This window comes from Suricata suricatta, chromosome 3 (assembly GCF_006229205.1).
Source record: "Suricata suricatta isolate VVHF042 chromosome 3, meerkat_22Aug2017_6uvM2_HiC, whole genome shotgun sequence".
Classification (NCBI taxonomy): domain Eukaryota; kingdom Metazoa; phylum Chordata; class Mammalia; order Carnivora; family Herpestidae; genus Suricata; species Suricata suricatta.
In genome coordinates, this window is record NC_043702.1 from 143450895 (window position 1) to 143467290 (window position 16396).

Consider the following 16396-nt stretch of genomic DNA (forward strand, 5'->3'; position numbering starts at 1 on the left):
TGTGTGTCATCCTGGCGCAGGGGCCACGCTAATCTTCTCTGTATCGTTCCCATTTTAGTATATGTGCTGCCGAAGCGAGCACTGGAATATAGGATGTGTACAGGGAAGTGTCAAGATGTGAGGTAGGAGGCAGACATAAAGACTAGAAATTCTACTAAGGCTTTGGACTTGGGGCAGTAGGGAGCCATCATTAATATATGCAAAAGTGCTATGCAAATTTCAACACATTATATGAATGTAACGATTAAGAATAAAAAGGAGAGAAATGCTTTATTAAAAAATTAAAAAAAATTTCTTTTGTTTCTTATTTATTTTTGAGAGACATAGAGAGACAGCATGAGAAGGGGAGGGTCAGAGAGAGAGGGAGCCACAGAATCTGAAGCAGGCTCCAGGCTCTGAGCTAGCTGTCAGCACAGAGCCTGACGCAGGGCTCAAACCCACAAATTGTGAAATCATGACCTGAGCCAAAGCTGGATGCTCAAGTGACTAAGCCACCCAGGCACCCCTAAAAATTTTTTTAATGATTATTTATTTTTCGAGAAACAGAGAAAGACTGAACATGAGCAGGAGGGTCAGAGAGAGAGAGAGGGAGACAGAATGTGAAGCAGGCTCCAGGCTCTGAGCTGTCAATACAGAGCTCGATGCGGGACTGGAACCCATGAACCAGGAGATCATGACCTGAGCCGAAGTCAGAGACTTAACTGACTGAGCCACCCACGCACCCCCAAGGAGAGAAATGTTTTTAAAGAGACAAATGTACTAAGACTGATCCACAATACCTGGAAAACTGAGGTGGCTTCTGGCACGTACCAGAGAAGACACTGGGTCCCCACGGTGCTGGCGCTGGCCCACCCCCTCCCTGTGGGCCCCCAGGGACCAAGGTAACAGGGCAGCACAACTGGCTTGCCCGCTGCCCTCCCTGGGTGAGGCAGGGCTCCTGCGGTCCTTTAGCTGGGAGAGTCCTGGCCTTCCAGACCCAGTACATTTTTCCTCCCCCTGAACCGATGCGCTCAGAAGGCCTCTCCTTTCAGTGACACATTGCAAGTCATTCAGACACTCGGAAAATCTCAGACCTGAGCAGCCAGCTCCTCTGACAGCCCCTTCTGAGCCTGAAGTCAGACCCAGATCGGGTCTCCCCAGTGTACCTGGCTGTCTCACCATCCCTTCTGCAGTGAGGAGAGGGTCAAGGGACGCTTCTCTATAACTTAACATACAGAAGATTTACCAACTCACAGAATTCTTTTTTTTTTTAATAATTTTGGAATCTTTAATACATTCACATGGAACAAAATGCAAATCCCCAAATGGCATATAATAAATTGCCCCCTCCCATCCTAAGCCTTCAGCTACCCAATTCTCTGCCCCCTGTTTCTTGTGGAGCCCTTTGTAGAGGTATTTTGGGGTGTCTACATGGCTCACTTAGTTGAGTGACTGACTTCGGCTCAGGTCATGATCTTGCAGTTTGCGGGTTCGGCCCCACGTCAGGCTCTTTGCTGATAGTTTGCTCAGAGCCTGGAGCCGGTCTTCAGATTCTGTGTCTCCTTCTCTCTCTGCACCTATCCCATTTGTGCTCTGTCTCTCAATAATAAATAAGTGTAAAAAAAAATTAAAGATATTTGATCCAGTCTAACCTTCCACCCGGGAACTAGAACTAGCAGGCATCATGTCTGGCCTCCATTTCTGAGACATCAGATCCTAAACTCCCAAGTCACGCTGTTCAGAGGAAAGCCCTGGACCAGCCACCCAAAGTCAGAAGGTCCAGGCAGCCCAGGGGCCAGCCAGCCTCCACTGCAACCTTCATTCTTGGGTTCCTGGGATCAAGCCATCCTCCAGGGAGCGTGGGTGTCATCTGGCATCAGTGAGGGAAGAGTAGAATTCCTCAGGCATGGTGTGGGGAGAGGGGGTGGCAGCCAAGGGTGGGAGCTAGGTAAAGGAGTAGGGAAGAGAGTGAGACAAATCTGGACAAAAGAGACACGGGGCAGACACTCCCTGGTTGGGAGCATGAGCCAGGGAGCCAAGTCTGTAGAGCCATTTGGTGTGAAGGCCGCTGTAACTCAGAGTATGGCTACAAGGGTAGCAAAGAGGGGCGTGTGGGCAGCCTCCCCCTGGACCTTCCCCCAGACAGGCCAGGGCCAAGCAGAGGTGTTCCTTCAAGTCACACAGCTGCCTTGATCGGCCACAGAGCTCCTGCCCACGTCACTCCCCAGGAATCTGGTTCTTGTTTACCATGAAGAAGTGTGGTTATTACAGAGCCTGGTGGCCCTCCTCCAGCTTTTCCAGAGAGTGTGTGGAGGAGCCCAGGGCCTGGGAAGGGGGAGCCGCTGAGTGGAAAGACCAGCACACTCCCTGGGGCCCTGCCCCTCCCAGGGCTCCCTCACCAGGAGGAGTCAGAGAAGAGCCTGTCGGGACTCTGGGGGCCTTCCTTGGCTGAGACATCTGGAGCCTATCTTCTGCAGACTTGGGAAGAGAAGGAGCAGCCAATGAAGGCAAACAGGCAAGGAACAGGGTCAAGGAACCAGGAAGAATCAGAGTCGGGGTGACATCACCTATTTTGTGTTAAGAAGTAACAGAAATCCCACAGAGGAAGCAAAGCCCCTGAAATTTATGTTCTGCACACTTTCCATCGCTGGTGACTCGCCCAATACTTGTCACAGAATGTGACACTTACATTTTTGCTGGATGGACGGACTGGAGAATGGCACACAGAGACAAAATCATGATAATGGCCCCCATTTACTGAGTGTTTAGTACCTTCCTGATGGGGTTTCTAAGGTTCTTCATGTGTTAATTCAATCAGTTTCCACAACAACTTTATAAGGTAAGTGTTACTAGTATTCTCCTAGGGGTCCAGATGAGGAAACTGAGGCCCAGTGAACCTTAGTGACTTAGAGGAATGACTGGAATGGGGATCTGAACCCAGGAAGCCAGGATCCAACGCTGTCTTCCTAGGCACCACAATCTCCTGGACAGGGGGCAAGGCCAGCTGGATAGGGAGCATCCAGGGGCCAACAGCTGTAACAGTCTGGGGTATAGAGCTCTGTCCTGGAGTTTTCTTTTTTCTGTCAGTTACCTTGCGGTGACCTCATTGCTGTCCCCCCATAGGTGTCACTGGGCCCTTTGTAAGTCATAAGGAGACTAAGACGGTTACATTTTCCCCAAACCAAAATTCCAATACTCTATTAATCTGGCTCAAGATCTTGGTACAAAAGCCATAAAAAGACACGGGCCCCGGGACCAGCACAAGAGCACTGGCTGCGCTTTCTGTCTTTGCTACCTCTCCTTGATGCATCGTCCTCATCTGTTCCCTCGCCGTGTTCAGAACACTGTCCAAATAAGAAGGTATTTCTGAAACACCAGCTTGGTTCGCTTCCTCCCCACACAGCTGTCTGCTCTTTTCTCCCTGGGAAGTTGAGCTAACAAGGTAGTATGAAAATCAGATCTTTTTCTCTATTTTTCAGTTTCCAGAGGCCACAGTGCTGCAGATGGAAATGTCAACATGGGATAATTACATTGGCCCTGATGTCCTGTTTTCTGACTGTTTGTCCACAATCGATTCCTGAAAAAGACAAAGGATGTGAATAATCAGCCAAGCAGATGGAGCGTCAGGTGGCCAGGCCAGAGGAGAAAACAGGGCTGCCCTGAAGGGTGAGGGAAGAAAGGCCTCTGGCCCAGGAAATGTGTCTGCCGTGGGGACAAATCAGGCTACAGAGAAAGGTGTAGGGCTCACACCTGACTTCAGCAGGCGGGCGCACAGATGCACCAATTACTCTCTGGGCTTGTCCTTTTAACATCTGACAGCCATGGGAAGCTCTCTCTAGGAAATGGGGAAGGAAGTAGTAAGAAAGGCCCCTCAGGATATCACGTGAAGGAGGAAGCATGGGCATTAGAATAGGATAAAAGATCACAAGTCCTGGAAACTAGTTATTTAAAGACAGTCCCTGTAACACACACACACACACACACACACACACATACACACACACTGGGGGTTCACAGTTTTTTTTGGCTGGCTGCTTCTTTGCCTTTAGGTCTGGTGGGGGAGATGGGCTAGGCATTTATCATTGGATGTTTTAGTCAGTTTCACTTCCTGTTTCTCATGCTGAAAGCATAATAATCATCATAATGATAATAATAATTCTGCAGACTTGCCTCTGCCTCCTATTTATCTAGGGCCTGTCAGAAGTGTGTGCATAGCTGGAGAGGGAGACTCCAGCTTATCTATCCATCACTCAACAGCTGGAGGTGGAGGCAAGCATGGAGGTGAGGGTGGGGGTTAGTAATTAGCCTTGGAAATTATTAAACCCTTTTTTTTCAAGAGGAGGAATCTAAATGGGTTGTTAGCTCCCCAAATGGTTATTCTTACCACAGAGACATTTATAAATCTCTTCTTCCGAGGTCCTCCAAAAATAAATCCTCCCCAAACCTTTCCATTTTCCAATCTGCCCCAGTTAAGGAAATCCTTGTGAACTGAGGCCCAGAGAGTTTAGGCTGACCTCCTAGCGTCACACTGCGAGCAGATCAGTAAGAAAAACAGGACCAGGCCAGGCCCCTTCTGCATCCATTAAGAGCTATAATCAAGAAGGGAATTTCCAAGTCTACAGGGAACTCACAACGTTTTTAGGAAGAACCACAACTATTTCAGCTAAGGAAAAAATGTGCAGTCACTGCCGACTTGAAACCCTAGGACAATAAGAGAGAGTTCCCTCTTACTGAGAATGCGTTGGGAACATCTAAGAGTAGGAGGGGTAGAAAGAACAACGTTCAGACTTAGGTCGGGAAGAGCATTCTTGGAACAGAGGTGTCGGGCCAGTGTTTTAATTTTTTACCACCTGTCAAGAGCTGTACTCTAGAGGACAAAGTCCATCTCAGGACTCAGATGGGAGTGGAGGGAAGTAGGGGAAGGAGCCATTATTTTGATGACAACGGTGACATAATCTTCCTTTAGATCCAGGGAGGGAGGAAGCAAGGGACTCAAGAGTCATTTTTAGGGGCACCTGGGTGGTTTGGTTGCTTAAACGGTGAAGCGTCCAACTCAGGTCATGATGTCGCAGTTTGGTTAGTGAGTTCGAGACCTGCGTTGAGCCCTACGTTGGGCTCCGTGCTGACAGCACAGAGCCTACTTGGGATTCCCTCACTCTGCTCCTCCCCCGTTTATGCTCGCTCGCTCTCTCTCTCTCTCTCTCTCTCTCTCTCTCAAAATAAATACACATTAAAAAAAAGTGTTGCTTTAATAAATAAAAAAGGGCAGGTAAAGGAGAAAAAACTGAGAGAATTCTTAATTAATTGAGTTTTTAAAATCCCGTCTTTCTCAAACACCAACAAAGACACACACACCACACAGAAACACGGGAAGGTGACAGGATGCGATGTCACATATTTATTTATTATGGTATTTATTGTTGTTGGAATCTCCCTCCCTCCAAAGGACAATCATCAGCCTGGGGCTGAATGGTGAATGACAGGTTAGAACTGAAAATGAAATTAAAAGAAAAATTTTAATGTTTCTTTCTGAGAGAGAGAGAAGGAGAGTGTGTGCGTGAGGACACAGGAATGAGTAGGGAAGGGGAAGAAAGAATTCGAAGATGGCTCCGAACAGTTTTAACAAAGCCACTGATGTGGGGCTCCAGGCCACAAAATGCGAGATCATGACCTGAGCTGAAGTTGGCCACTCAACCAACGGAGCCACCCAGGCACCCCTAAAACTGAAAATGAAATTGGACTGTGACCCTGTGAATGAGTAACCCCAAGATGTCTGCTGTGAGTCAGCGCAGAGAGGGACTAATAATCCTATCAGACATGTACATGGCTATCACCAGACGCCATTCCCAACACGTCACGTGTATTTGCTCATGTTAATACAGCAACGCTGTATATTATGAAAAAAAAAGACAGTAAAAAAAAAATACAGCAACGCTGTGAAAGGAGCTACGGTTTAGGACATTATTCTTCATACTCATGGCCACCCTGCCTGTCTTGGCATCCCAGAGTGTGTAGGACTGTTTGACCCCTAACCTCTGCTTCTCTTCCCAGCACCGACCACCGTGGGCTCAGGCTCCTAAATCGCAGGACCCAGTGCACAATGAAAATGCAGGGCTCCCTGTTTAGAGCTTATTCAGAATTTCAAAGAGCAGTAGCAGAAAGTTAAGCCAAGCGCGGGGTCCTGTAAGCACGGGCCCCTGTGTGACTGCACGGTCACGTGCCCATAGAGCCGGCCCTGCATAGAACTCTGAATCCTTGCACGGAACACCGGGGCTGTGATCTGTCATCCTCCCCTGGTGTGCCCGACTCCTGTGAAGCAAAGGGAAAGGGGAAAAATACCTCCTACCCTCAAGTGCATTGAATGTCTGTGTCTGGCTTTGCTGAAGAAGGTATCCCATAGCAAAATGAAGGTTTGGTCTTCACACTTGATCGGGAGGATTTTTAAGATCTCTCTCAATGCTGTACGAGGTTTGTCCTTCCACCCATTCCCTCTCCCATCCCACATCTAACGGGCTGGCAGTTTTTGCTGATTCTATCTCAGCGAGGCCTCCTGTAGCCTGCCCTCTTTTCCATCTCCCTGGTTACTGGCCTAGTTTTTGCTCACCTAGAATATTCCAGTAACTGCTAACTAGATCCCTTTCCTTCAACCCCCATTGTTTCCAACCCTGTGCTTGTTACACTTAGGTCTTTATTAGTTACACTTTAGGACTTTCTCTCCCCTACGCTGCACATTTCTCCAAGGTGGGTACTCCATTCCCAGACACCTGTACCTTCCTCAGGAGCCCTGAGAAGAGCATTCTGACTTCTGGGTGTTTCTCTCCTGCCTCCTTTGTTTGCACATCTCTGGATTTCCATCAGGCCCATGGTCTGGAATATAGCTCTGCCTCTCGAACCCTCAGTCAAGAGAGCACTGCTCTTTTGCCTAAATTCCAGAGGAAAGCAAAGCCCTATCTTCTATTACAATCAAAATGTGGCTAATTAGAACTATTAGAAAGATCTATGTCCCGGGATGCCTGGGTGGCTCCGTCGGGTAAGCATCTGACCCTTGGTTTCTGTTCAGGTCACCATCTCACGTTTCATGGGATCAAGCCTCACATCAGGCTCTGCACTGACAGCCTGGAGCCTGTTTGGAGTTCTCCCTCTCTCTCTGCCCCCCCTCTCCCTGCTTGCACACACACTCTCTCTCTCTCTCTCTCTCAAGAAAAATAAACATTAGAAAAAAAGATCTGCCTCGCAATTGGATCAGTAAGGAGCAGTAACGATAATGAGAGGCCATGGAGAGAGCTAATCCGTGGTTTTTGTGTGAAACTGTACATGGAGGCTTATTTGGCCTGGTTTCAACCAGAAAGACAGAGAGACCTGACTTCCTTAATTCCATTACCCATCACAAAGTAGTCGCAGCTCGGGTTTGTTTGGAGAGTGGCTGGGGCGCCTGGGTGGCTCAGGTTGTGATCTCACGGTCCGTGGGTTCGAGTCCCATGAGCTGTCAGCACAGAACCTGGAACCTGCTTTGAATTCTGTCTTCCTCTCTCTGCCCCTACCTTGCTTGTGCTCTTTCTTTAAAAAATAAAACAAACATTAAAAAAAAAGTTTTTAATGAGTGGTGGATTTGACTGCTACTTTAGGGAAGAAGCACTAATCAAAGATACTTTGCCTCACCATTTTAAAATAATATTTATTTATTTTGAAGAGAGAGACAGAGCACGCACATGCGAGAAGGGGAGGGGCAGAGAAAGGAGGGGAAAGAGAATCTCAACCAGGCTCTGTGATGTCAGTGCAAAGCCTGACTTGGGGCTGGATCTCATCAATGGTGAGATCATGACCTGAGCGGAAATCAAGAGTCCAATGCTTACCCGACTGAATGACCCAGGTGCCCCCTGCCTCAGTATTTTAAAAAGTCTTATGGGTACCTGATCTCATTTTAAGACCTATGTAAATTACCTTGGGTCCAGAATATGATAACATCCCTGGGCCAGTGAGGATGCACTCAGCTGGGAAGGTAACCAGCAATGGCTTAATCCATACCGAAGCAAATCGTTTCTTTTTTATTTTTTTAAATAATTTAAAAAATTTTTTAAATTTGTTTTGAGGGAGATGGAGAGGGAGCACAAGCAGAGGAGGGGCAGAGACAGAGAAAGAGAAAGAATCCCAAGCAGGCTCTGCACAGAGCCGACATGAGAGTCGAACTCAAGAAACTGAGATCATGACCGGGGCCCAAATCAAGAGCTGGACACTGAGCTGATTGAGCCACCCAGGCGCCTCTGAAGCTGAGTGTATCTTAATATGACAAAAGGGAAGTGGTTTCAGGTTGTTCAGCAACTCAGCAGGTACCACCAAGGATCCAGGTGTACCATCCTGCTGCTTTGCTGACTGTACCTCCCTCGCCAGCTCAGCTCACTCCTTTACTCTTACAAGGACCAAGGACGCTGCGGCAGCTCTAGGCTGCGCATCCCCAGTGACAGGCTTCAGCAGAGCGACAAAAGAGGCAGGGTTGAAACAAAGCATACAAACAATTTTTAAAGGCGTTTACCCCCCTCCTGCGACTATGGTATTTATCCAGGGAAAACATTTCCCAGAGAAACTCAGTAGACTTCCCATTGTATCTTATTGGCCAGAAATAGGTCACATGTCCACCTTCAACCAATCGCTGGACCAAAGGAGCTGGAATTCCCAGGGCAGAAAGGAGCCTACCACCCAGGAAGAGAGGGATGGTTTCTGCGTGGGTAACTGACAGCAGTTGCCTCACTCCCACTCTGGGGACCCCCTCCTCAATCCTGTACGATGGGGGAGTGCCCCCCGCCCTCAGGCCTGCCTCTTCTACACTTGCCCCATTTCTCCCTGCAGGAGCCGTGCAGCTGCATTGCCTGAGTCCACTTCTTGTGTCTCAAGTCTACTGAAGTCAGGCTGTTGTCTCCGCCACCTTCCATCTCCTTCTCACCGAGTTCGCTTCCTCAGTTTTATCTCTTTGCTGGATTTGAATGCTTGAGCCATCCCTTCTTCTTCAGCCTTCCTCTGCCTTGATTCTCAGGACATCACACTGAATTCTCCCTGCCCGCTTCTCCGTTGCCTCAATGGCTCTTCTCTCCTCCCTGTCCCTTAAGTGTTTGTGCTCTCTCGGGCCCCGTCTTTGTTTTCCAGCCATTCCCTACTACTTTTCAGGGTTCAACTACTAGCTAACTCTGTACCCAGGACCCCAAATCTACAAATCCAGCCCAAATATTTCTTTGAATCCATACCCATAGTGGACTTCCATTACTAGGCATTCCCAGACACCTTAAACCAATAGAATTGATTTTATTATCGACACACATGTGCACACATACCTGCACGCACACACTGCTTCCTTCTGCTGCTCAGAAAAGGGATTACAGTCTGTTGGGTTGCCAAAGGCTGAGTCTGACAGTCCTCAGTCCTCTCGTCGTCCCTGACACTCAATGACCATGTCCTGCTCGCCACCCTCCTCTCTACCAGTTTTCTTCCTCTCTGCTACGATGCCACTTCCCTGTTTCAGGCATTCGCCATCTTTGATTTGGATGGTGGCACCAGCTTCCTAACTGAGTTCTAGTTTTTTCTTTCCAGTCCATTCTCGCAACATTTCCCCAATAATTCTTTTAAATTTTTTTAATGTTTTATTTATTTTTGATACAAAGAGAGACAGAGCATGAGAGGGGGAGGGGCAGAGAATGAGGGAGACACAGAATCGGAAGCAGGCTCCAAGCTTATCAGCACAGAGCCTGACATGGGGCTCGAACCCACGAACGTGAGATCATGACCTGAGCCGAAGTTGGAGGCCTAACTACAGAGCCATCCAGGCACCCCTACCCAACAATTTTTTTAAAAATATAAATCTGGGGATGCCTGGGTGACTCAGTCGGTTAAGCATCTGATTTCAGCTGAGATCATGATCTCATAATTGGTGATTCATGAGTTCAAGCTCCACATGGGGCTTTCTGCTGTCAATGCAGAGCCCGCATTGGATCCTCTGTCCCCCTCTCTCTCTGCCCCTCCCCCACTCATGCTCACTCTCTCTTTCTCAAATAAATACTCATTACCAAAAAAAAGTAAAAAATAAATATGATTACATTATTCTAGAGCTTCAAAAATCTTTCAACAGATCCCCAGAGCCTGGAGAAATGGACTAAATTCCCTAGTACAGCCTTAGGCCCAAAGTCATGAGCGCTGGATTTAGAAGTTTAATCGGCAAGTTTTGTGTAAATTCAGCTGAAGAGAGGACACACGGTGACAGAAATCAGTGAAGAAACTATTCTAAAATACTGTTTTTGAGATCTCTATTATCAGATTTGCAGATTTTGTAAGTTCGCGTTGTTCCCAGAATCCTTGAATGAACACAATGGCCAATGAGTATTGATTTAAAATTGATGTGTATTAGTTTTCTTTGGGTGTTAAGTTTTCCAACTACTTAACAGAATAGATAGAGTCAAACAACCCACAGATTTTAGCCAGATCCCTTGATTTCCACAAATTACTTATTCTGTGGCTTCATCTTAGTATCTGGAGGTGAGAATAAAGGTACCAAGTAATTGGGATGAAGGGGCGGATGAAAGAAGTATATTTGAGAATGAATAATAGGACCTGGTTACTATTAAAACCTGGGTGCTGGAGTGCCTGGGTGGCCCAGTCAGTTCAGTGTCTGACTCTTGATGTTGGCTTGGGTCATGATCTCAAGGTCACGAGACTGAGCTCTGCATTGGGCTCCACACTGGGTGTGGAGACTGCCTAAGATTGTTCCTCTCTCCTTCTCTCTCTGCCCTGCCCCCCCCCCATTTTCTCTCTCTCTCTCTCTTGCTCAAAAAATAAAAATCAATAAATATAAACAAACAAGGGGCTCCTGGGTGGCTCAGTCAGTTAAGCGTCTGACTCTTGATTTTGGCTCAGGTTCTTGAGTTGGAGCCCTACATCAGCAAGCTGATAGCACAGAGCCTGCTTGGGATTCTGTCTTTGTCCTTTTCTCTCTCTCTCTCAAAATAAATACATAGAATTAAAAAAAAATATGCTAAGCGAAATAAGTCAGGCAGAGAAGGACAGATACCATATGTTTGCACTCATAGGTCTAACAGGACAAACCTAACAGAGGACCATAGGGAGGGGAAGGGAGAAAAAGAAAATAAATAAAACCTGGATGTCCATAGTAAGTTCTGTCCTCTGTGTCAGGGGAATGTAGCCAAGCTCTTGCATTTGGACATAGTGAAAAACATAATTTAGAGTAGAGTATGAGAGGAGTTGCCTATGTGGGTAATTGTTTATGGGGGTGGTGTGGGGAAAGAGAGAAAGAGAACACAGAACATTATTAAATCACAACCACATCCAATAAAATAGAAATAGGGCTCAATTTCAGATAAAGGCAAACAATACTCCACATTCACATTTTCTTAGTATTAGAACCCTAGCTTTAAAAGACAAAGATAGTGGGGATGCTTCTCTTTCTTAGGATCTGACAAAAAAAGAGCCGATAAGAAATGGAAATTGAGGGGCACCTGGGTGGCTCAGTCAGTTAGGCATCCGGCTTCGGCTCAGGTCATGATCTCATGGTTCGTGGGTTCAAGCCCCGCATCAGGCTCTGTGCTGATGGCTTGGAGCCTGGAGCCTGTTTCAGGTTCTGTGTTTCCCTCACTCTCTGCCTCTCCCCCACTTGTGTTCTGCCCCTCTCTGTCTCTCAAAAATAAATAAATGTAAAAAATGTGAAAAAAAAAAAAGAAATGGAAATGGAGTCAAAGAAGAGAAAGTCATTTTCAGAGAGGCATCTATGAGAGTCTCTAGCAGGTGGAAGGGAGGGAACGAGCATAATTGAACTTCTACTGCTCTGTGGTGTAGCACCCCATATGCATTGCCTCATTCAAGCCTCATACTGTAAGGTAAGAATGACTATTTCCATTTGTGGCTTAACAGAGAAAAACCTAGCCACACACTTAGTAACGGACAAAGGGACAGAGATCTTTCTGACCGCAAACAACATGCATTGTCATCTCCCTATGACCGTGAGTAGCCAGCTAGAAAGTCCCCTTTCTCAGCCTAGCGTCTGTCTTTCCAGACACATTCATTCATTAAACAAGTCTTAACTGATGCACGGAGGCAGGCCATGGAGTAGTTACGGTTCTGCTTTGTGGAGCGGGTATTCAAAGGATCCCTAGAGGTCCCTCCTGGCTACAAAATTCAACAACTGTCAGACAGCCCCCTTCTCTGCTATTATCAGTATCTGAGTAATTCCCACCAGAAAGGGGCCAGAACAAGATGACCACTGATGGTCTGACCAGGTTAGGGACAGAAGAGAAAGCCACTAGGAGGTCCGAGGGTCAAATTGGACCCCAGCAGGCTCGCACAGGGACCTGTACAGGCCCAGTACAGAGTTTCAGTTTGAGGTGATGAAAAGGTTCTGGAGGGGGGGATAGTGGTGTTGATGGCACAACAGTGTGAAAGGACTTTAATGTTCAGTGATCTGTACACTTCTCAGCAAAACAAGTTCTTAATAACAGTTTTTGTAAGATTTTATTTTTAAGTAATTTCTACACCCATGCGGGGCTCAAACTTACAACCCCAAGATCAAGAGTTGTACATGCCACTGAATGAGCCAGCCGGATACCCTTTGAAAACAATTTTGAAACATGCTGTGCAACATTGGTCCTAAACGTACACCTATCCAAAGCATTGGCCACTCAGAAGACCATTCACACTATGCCGTTTATTTTAGTTTTTTAGCTATCAGTAGAAGGAAGGAAGAAAGGAAAGAAACTGTAGCAAAAGTGCCATTAGTTTACCTGTGGAAACAGTTACAACCATAGTCAAATTGTTCTGATTTGTTTTCCACCAATAGCATCCAGCATCTGATACACAAAGCATCACAGTGCACATAAAAGGAATGTTCAGTAGGGTACCTAAAAATAAATATAAATCGTAAAGACTGTTAAGTGATGACGATAACAACAGCAAAATAGGCTCAGGACCAAGTCTTTCCATCCTGAGTGCCACAATCATCAGGTCACTCTGACCTTCCCTGGCAGGCAGCCTTGGACGGCTGGAAAAGGCGACTTCCTGACCAAGACCAAGGAGTCTGGGAGCCACGAGGGGCTGAGCTATGGGGAGGTGCCCCGGGTCCAGGCATGAGTGACAGTGACAGCAGCTCCTGACAAGGAAGACCACCCGGACGATGGGACTCCCTGGGTTCCAGGACCAGGAAGTGCCCCCTCTCCCATTTCTTGTCAGGGAAGGCCCAGTCGCACAACACTGTGACAGGCAGTGGCCTTCCCAGGCAGGCGGTGCCTCTATCATCTCCACATTACAGATGGAAAGAGCTAGGCTTGAATAAAGATATGCAGACAGGTAGTTTCTTTTCCTCCATGGAGCAAAAAGGAAAAGTGACTCACTCAGTGTTCTCACTGGAACCTGCTCCAATGCTTTTTCCACTGTAAACTGTCAATCCATTAAATGGAAAGAAGCTCCTCGCTAGGAACTATCCTTGCAGTCAGAAGAAAGAGGAGGAAGCTAGAGGGACTCAAGCCTGGACTCACAGTCCTTTTTTTTGAGTTTGTCGGGTGAAATTGCTGAAGTAGGAGGTGAAGCTGTCCCTGTGTAACTTTATACCTATATTCACCACCAGAGGGGGCAGTTGCTCCACATCGGTGGTCTCTCTGCTTGGCTGAGAAGGTACTTACTAAGGTGAGAGGCCCCTAATGTCCTAAGGGTCATTTTAGCTCTCCCCTGCCCAAGTGTGGCCTGCATTTACTTAGCAAACATCACCCAAGTTTATATGAGGGAGGCATGCAAGGATCAGCTTGTGCCAGGCAGCTGGCTGTTTCCCCCCACTCTTAAGAACTCCAGAAATAGACTCCAGCATCTCCCTTGGGTGCTGTTACAAGGCTGTCAGTATTGGCTGCTGGCCACCCACAGGCCCTGGGACAGGAGCCAGGTAAGTGCAGGTAACCCTCCCTTCTCCCCACTCTGGGTGATGGTGCTGCAAAGGGAGTGGTGGTTCCTCCCTCCTGCCCAGGAGACCCAGACACCTGCTTCCATCCTCTGGCCACCGCACATCCCACGCCTGAGAGCAGCACTTAGACCCTCGCCCAAAGCCCGGAGCCCCTTTGTCTGCCTCTTGAGATCCTCATTCTCAGAAGCACCCTTTGTGGGGGTGAATTTGTGCTCATGAGAAACCCCATTTAGAATCTACTCCCACCCCTCTTTGCCCCCAATGCATCTGTCTTTGCTTCATTCCATCTGGTGTCCTCAGAGGAATGGCTAATTAAATTGAAAAGAGTTGGCCTATTTTTGGTGTTTTTCAGTGAAGACCGAGAGGAATAGCCACAAAGTTTGGAAAGAACCCGAGGGAGACTGAAAAGTCCTGGAGTTGGTTGGTTGTTCTAAGATTGGCAGGTCCTAACTCCCACAGGCTGTCTGCTCCAGTTAAGGTTCCCCATCGCAGTCTCTGGGTCATTCGATTTGGCGATGGGGTAAAAACTGGAGGAAGGGGAAATATTCTCCTGGGGGGTCTTGACCCACTCGTCAGAGAAGAGACAAGCTCGTTTATTGGGCTTTGTTTTTTGTGTTTTGGTTTTGGGTTTTGGGGGGATTTTTGTTGTTGTTGTTGCCAAGTCAGAACAGTAACTGTACCAGTTTTGGGGAACAATACTTGTGTTCTGGAGAAGGATGGCAGGAGTTGGGGTGCAGGGGTGAGACGTGGAGGGGAGGCAGGGTGGAGCAGAGGTAAGGGTCTCTATCTTAGGTTCCTTTACTTACATTTGAGCAAATATTGATTCCTCCCAGAGAATGACTTCCTACCCAGAAAGGAAACCCATCATGTCACCCTCCTATGTGAATACATCCTTTAGCTTTTTACTTATCTGCTTAACTGATAAACTCCGTAACTGGACCAATAATGCTCCCTTTAAGTCAACCTAAGCCTTTCTCACCAGATTCAGCTCCTGCCATCCTATGTTCTAGACACCGTTAGTGTTTCACCATCCTCTTCCACCTCTTGCTGTTCCCACACATTTCGAGTCCTCTGCCAGGAACTCCCTTCTCTGCCTAGCAGATTTTACTCACTGATGGACTTGCAGTCCAGCATTACCTCTCTGAAGCCTTTTTTTTTTTTTTTAACACTTCTAGGAAGTAGTCCCTGTCTCACTGTGAGTCTCTAGAACTTTGATAATAACTCCATCATACCTCTGACCAAACACATTAGAGTGATTTTTTTTTTACATGTCTCTGTTCTATGTAAAATATTTGCTCCTTGAGCCAGGAGTGTGTTTTATCCATCTGTATGGCCTGAGTCTCCAGCATGGAGCCAAGGGAATATTTACTGATGAATTGCTTGATCAATCAGGACATCCTTCTGGGAGGTGGAAGAAATCTGTCCTCTAGAGAACCTACTGGGGGAAGATAGTTCAGAAAGTTCGGGGAGGCAGTTCAGAAGCTGATCCTTCCCAGGTGAGGTGAGAAGTCTTTTGTGGAGTCAGAGAACCACAGTCAGGTGGGTGTCTTTGTCCTTGGCTGTTATGTAAAATCTCAGGGGTGGGAGATCTGAAACTTGACCTTGGGTGGATCCAGTTGCTAAGTGGCATTCTGCTACAGTGAAAGACAGTACTCCTAGCTCTTCACTCGCCTGTCCCCCAAGCTCTGTCTTACATTCCCACTTCCTCTAAGAAGGCTTCTCTGAATATTCCTGCTCCTGGCTCCCTAGCTGGTCTACTAGGTTCTGGAAGTTTTATCCTCTTTGGACAACAAAATCCTGGTGCATGTTTTGTTTCCCCAGATTGTTAATCAGTGCTGATGAAATTGCCTGCTTAGGATCCTAACGACTGTGTTGTACGTACTCTGCCCCTGCCCCTCAGGGTCTGCTCCCCACCACTCTCCACTGTGCTCTGTGCCCCGGAAGTTTGGCCTTTTAGGATGGCACCAGCCAGTTTCTCTTCTCCTCTGGCTTCCAGTTAGGGTTGGCCAATGGGAGGCATGGGAGTAAGAGGAGATGGCAGCCTGTTCAGCCCCTTGCTTCCTCTCCACTGGCCAGAGGTCGGCAGTGTTTGTCTTCCGCAAAGGCCCGCTGTGGCGTGGCCACCGCCTCCTCATGGGCAGCCATGCCTTTGAGATTGCATCCACTGGCCCCTTCCCTTGGCCAGTGTGTCTATTTCCTGGGTACCTCACTCTCTCCTGAGAGCTTCCTGTCACCCTGCCCCAGCTTTGTAAATGGCCTCTTCATCAGACTCTCCCCATTACTCCACGTTGAGTGGGGGTTAGACTCGGTGGCCTTGCCCTCTGGTCCAGCTCCGCGCCTGCAGGGTTCTCCAGACAGCTGCTCAGCATTGGTGCTTGGGCTTGAAATTATCAATCACTTTCCAGGAACTTACATGCTTCTGCCTATGCCCCACTCCCCTCTCATTTCTTAAATTTTCCAACCAGAGAAGATGAACAT

At 47.6% G+C, this 16396-nt stretch overlaps 1 pseudogene; it reads right to left on the reverse strand.

Moving 5' to 3' along the window:
• On the reverse strand, positions 1 to 82 carry LOC115288777 (annotated as a pseudogene).
• Between the last annotated feature and the right edge of the window lie 16314 nt (positions 83 to 16396).